Genomic DNA, 5,664 nt, shown 5'->3' with positions numbered 1-5,664 from the left:
ATAACCCTCAACTCTCAGGTAAGTTAGCAAAACAGTCTGCTAAGAAGGTGGACAAGTTGGGGTATGTGGGCTGCGGGATTTGCACTGGAAGAAGTTACAACTTCTTATGAATCTGCCTTCCCGGGAACACCCTTTGGTACAGATTATAGCTTTTGGGCTTAGAAGTTGAAAGTTGAAGTCCAACTAAACACAGCCTTAGGCTGGGATGCTGCACCAGCTGTTGTTGTGAGGTCATCGTAGTTGCTAAGAGCAGCGTTGCAACGGGAAGTTCTGCCGCTGCGAACCGGTGTTGTTGGAACACACCACTGTGCTTATAGCCGATGTTGAAAGGACACCGACGTACTACTAGCTGGTGCTGCGAGGGAGCCACCATGCTACGAGGGCCCACTGTTGTGTTGTGAGGCATTTTGCCAGCAAGTGTCGTGGGAACATCAACATGATGTGGGTGTGCCGCCATGTGAGGCTTATTACAAGGAGCCGGTGCTAGGCACAGCTTTAAAACATTGTAGCCTGTGGCTTCATGCATGTTTCCCTACATGTGTATAAAGCCCAACGGCATGTGGCTTGATGCATGCTGACGTACATGTGTGTGGAAGTGTTTTTGTGTGGGCCAATGCACCCCGTATGAGACGTTTGCGTTTGCACACCCAGGCAACACAAAAAAAACGATGGTTGGCTTAGTCCAATCGCTGTCTCGAAAGGTGACTGAAAACTGGTAACAATCATCTGACTGACACCTAGTGCGGGCCAAAGAAGAAACTAGACATGACTTTGTTACTTTCCATATCCACACTCTTATATTATGAAATTTTGTATGTCATTCTTTCAAAATCACATATTCTGTGAAAGTCGAGCTTCCATATATCAATCACAATCTTTTATCCAGAGATGGCAAAAGGTGAGACCTACAAGTAGCTAGGTTCTAGCTACCAAATGCATTTTTCTCAGTAAATGAAGCCGGTCGAATTTCTCAGTTTGGTTAGCGATGTATATGATCTTGGAAACCACTTTTTTTAAGAGTTTGGAAGCTTTCATGGGCGTAAATTAGCCATAATGAAAATCTAGGAAGACTAGTAAATGCGCATGTGCAACACACGTTAATATTTAGGCAATATATTAATTGCATGTGGTTATTGGGTATACTATTATTTGTGTGTTAATCTTGTGATCCGTGCAATATTTGGTATGATATTAAATGCATGTTAAACACGTTTAACGCTTGCCATTGAAGCAATTTAGCTCGTTGGATTGACTTAGTTCGATGGCCGAGATCAGTTGGATCTGCTCCTTTGGGTCTTTTTTTATATTGGTATAGATGAAAACACCCACAAACATGGATAAAAAAGTAGAAGAACCAAGTTTTTTTGTTATGTACACATCTTATCGGTTCTTATTTTTCCTGTAATAACCATCTCAATCTGCTGATGTCATGTTTGAAAATGATGGGTCCTACAACAGTGATGTTCTGTGCGCCCCTTTCTTATTTGGGAAAAATCGGTCCCTGCCACTGTCGAAGTTGCGTATTCAAATCCTGCCCTCAAACTTGTGTATTCCAGTCTGTGGAACTAATGGTGGTGTAGAAACTAGGTCCATGCCCCAACGTGAGTTGCCATCATATTACCATCTATGTTCCGTTTGCGTACATTTGGGACCCACCACATCGTCACATCAATCGCACCATTCTATGGGACCCACCACTTGTCATGTCAACTGCAGCATGCCAGGGAGACGCTTTTAACACATTTGACCATAGCTTTTTCAGTGGGGCCCAGCAATGACGTGACGGCATCCAGGGCATAGGTGAGTAATTATTTTGAACTTTAATGTGAAAAAATATTTTCCTGTTCAATTTGCCGGCTTTGTTGGTGGGACCACGACCACCGCCTGAATTGTCCAAATTCTCTTTTCGTTCCTTCTAAAATCTCAACTCATCAGCAAGAAAACAGAGGTCAGAAGTTCACTAATAATGTACAATCATAACCCGATCACAATCAGAAGGAACCCAACTGAAAAGGTGCATATGGTTAGGACATAGATAAAGAGGCAGAGTGGGCAATGTTCAGAATGCTGGTTACAGGAGCACGGTAAGCGTGATACCGCTGAAATATGTGCAACTCATGAGGAGTAATAGTGTTTCTCATATTGGCTAGCTAAGCTAAGCATAATCTTTAGTTGCTCACATGCCGATCACAAGTATACAGTCGGGCAAATAACCATTTTAGTTCAAACTAATATGTCAACTCATTTTTTGTGGGAGCCAAAGTTGCATCTTTTTTTCTCCCCAAACTCCTGATAGAGGACACTAGACATGGCTCTGTTGCTCTTGCCTTATTCGGTTACTCAAAGCCTTTTTCTACCCCCAAATGTTGAAATCTTATCTTTTAAATACTTAGCTTATTTTAATGATAATTTTGCCCCGAGATGGTGAAAGGGGAAACCTACATGGAGGTTGCATATCTCAAATTAACTGTGGTTTGCTCTATAAACGCAAGCCTGAAGAACATATTTGTTCTGGGGTGATAGTTTGGTTAGCGAGGTACATATGAGCACACAATCCGGTTTCCTGTAGAAAACTTATTATGTGGTGATAATTTCTGATGCGGAACACAACTTATCAAACAAATAGTAGAAAAGGAAACCAGTAGATGTCAACAAAGTGAAAGGAAACTGAAACCAAGTCATCCATAGATCCTCACCCTAGGTAGATGGGATCACCACAAGCATAGAATTTAAACAGTGTAATTTGGAAAACTAATTCCTGGTTAGCTAACTGAACTATTAATTTCATCCTGTGTGATATGTGTGAGCTATTACTCGATCTGCATTCAGATCACTAAAATTATGGCTTGGTTCTGCACACTTTGATCAGCGGGCAGTTTTCCTTGGACACAATCTGAAGAATATCAGGTCAATGTCTACTCAAATCTGTTTTCGGCGTCTTCTAGTATCTCACCTCACCAGTAAGATGCACCAATAGTCTATTTCAGCATCTCATAAGTCATAACACGATGACCAACTTAGGAACACAAAAACAAATGGTGGAAATGGTCCAGAATTATAGTGAGAGAGATAGTGCAATATTCGAGACTTCGATCAACTTAGCAGCTCAGATATTTCAAATAACCCAACATCAAACTTTTTAATTACCTGAAACCAAGAACCAAGAATTATGTTCATGGCTCCACTTTAATTTATTTTGGTTTGCTGGACACACTGAGCACTTCTCAATCAGACACACTGAATTGTTTGATTCGACCGAACCGAACACTTGTTGATGGAATAGAATCTGGTCTACGGATGCTGGATTTGCAGCAGCATATTTTCCTGTCCAAGGAATCTGGTCTACATAGTTTGTTTCTCAGTACATATACACAGACGCAAGGACTGGAGGCATATTGTCCATATTTTCTTTCGGTTTCTTCTAAAATCTCAACTCGTCGCCAAGGAAACACATCAAAACTACAGTACTATGTGTACACTGACAACTCAATAATCAATGGAAGGAACACCCGCAGAAAAGATGTATATGGCTTGTACATATATAAAGAGACGGAGTGGCAATGTTTAAAACATTAGTAAAATTTAATAGCAGCGTGATAAGCGTGATGCTGTGTGCTAAATGGTGTGTAGCTCATGGTCTTGGGCAGTAACAATTCATGGTCCCCAGACTGACCAGCTGTGCATAGTTTTCAATCGTTCACATGCTGATCACATGCTAAGGTAAATAGTCATTTTCACTTCGCTCAAAATTCTTAGCTCATTGCATTGGGGACATTTAAAATACTACCATGACTGCATAACATTGGACTGTTATACTTTTGCTTGACGTACTGGTTCTTCTCACTAGTAGAAAACATGGCTTTGGTTAGGGCCTGCCAGCCCATTAGTCCCGCTTCAGTCACGAACCGGGACCCATGGGGGCATACGTCCCGGTTCGTGTGCCCAGGGGCCCGGCCAGGCCTCGGGAGGCATTTGTCCCGGTTCATGTGGACCCATTTGTCCTGGTTCCTGGCACGAACCGGGACCAATGGGCCTCGCTCCTGGCCCACATACATTAGTCCCGGTTCGTGGCTCGAACCGGGACAGAAGAGGGGACTTTAGTCCCGGTTCCAGCCACGAACCGGGACAAACAAGTTGCCTATATATAACACCTCGCCGGCGAGCAGAGCAGTCCACACTGCTCTATTTTTTTGGCCGGCGAGGGTAGGGCATTTCGGTGCTCTAGCTCACCTTCTATGCACATGAGGTGTTCGATGAAATGCCCGAGCCACGCTAGTTAAGTTTTCTCCACTCGAAGCTCGACCTCCAAGCTCCATTTTCCCCGAGATTTGCATAGGTTTAGCGGCGTGTCACGTCCCGTCCCCGTCTTCACCGCCGTCGATCGCCCGCGCTGATCTCGTTGCCGGCACCACCGTGGTGAGCCTCTTGTTCTTATCTTTTTTCTGAAAGAAAAACAATTCTTACTTTAGATAGATACTTGTCTAATTTTCTTACGTTTGACACATATAATTATATATAATGCACACAGATGAACCGGCAATGGAAGTACGGTAACAGACACACCTCCGAGTACATTAAGGGCCTGCATAATTTTCTCGAAGTGGCTGAGGCAAACAAGCAGAATGGTTTTATGTGTTGTCCATGCCCTAATTGTGGGAATACAAAGTCTTACTCTGACCAAAAAATCCTTCACACCTGTAACGCCCTCGATGCGGCTATATCTCCTACGTGTCGAAGCACGACTTAGAGGCATAACCGCATTGAAAGCAATGTCGCAAGTAAGGCAATCTTCACAACATCCCATGTAAATAGATAATGAAAGGGGAGGTACGTAGTTGGCTTACACTCGCCACGTCAAACAAAGTACATAAATAGCATTACATCATCCAATCACTCATGGTCCGACTACGGTACCAAAATAAAAGATCAACCCAACAGGCGACACGGTAACAACGGGAGGCTTCGTCGAACTCCCACTTGAGCTCAAGCGCATCATCTGGAACGGAGTCATCAGGCCCTGCATCTGGTTTGGAAGTAATCTGTGAGCCACGGGGACTCAGCAATATCGCACCCTCGCGATCAAGACTATTTAAGCTTATAGGTAAGGTAAGGTAATATGTGAAGCTGCAGCAAGCGACTAGCATAAATGGTGGCTAACCTGTTCACAAAAGAGAGCGGGAAGAGAAGGCAAAGCACGAACGAAGAACTAGAGAACCAACTACGGCAAACATTACTCCAACACCGTGTTCACTTCCCTGACTCCGCCGAGAAGAGACCATCACGGTAACACACACAGTTAATTCATTTTAATTAAGTTAAGGTTCAAGTTATCTACAACCAGACATTAACAAATTCCCATCTGCCCATAACCGCGGGCACGACTTTCGAAAGTTCAAATCCCTGCAGGGGAGTCCCAACTTAGCCCATGACAAGCTCTCATGGTCAACGAAGGATATACCTTCTCCCGAGACATTCCGATCAGACTCGGTATCCCGGTTCTACAAGACAACTTCGACAAGTTAAAACCAATCCAGCAACACCGCCCGAATGTGCCGACAAATCCCGATAGGAGCTGCACATATCTCGTTCTTAGGGCACACTCAGATTGTCCAAACTTTCGGTAGGCCAGCCCAGAGTTGCCCCTGGTGGTCACCGGCGGCTGAC

Source organism: Triticum dicoccoides, chromosome 7A (genome assembly GCF_002162155.2).
Source record: "Triticum dicoccoides isolate Atlit2015 ecotype Zavitan chromosome 7A, WEW_v2.0, whole genome shotgun sequence".
NCBI lineage: Eukaryota > Viridiplantae > Streptophyta > Magnoliopsida > Poales > Poaceae > Triticum > Triticum dicoccoides.
The sequence above is the reverse complement of the archived record's forward strand: the minus strand, read 5'-3'. Positions refer to the sequence as shown.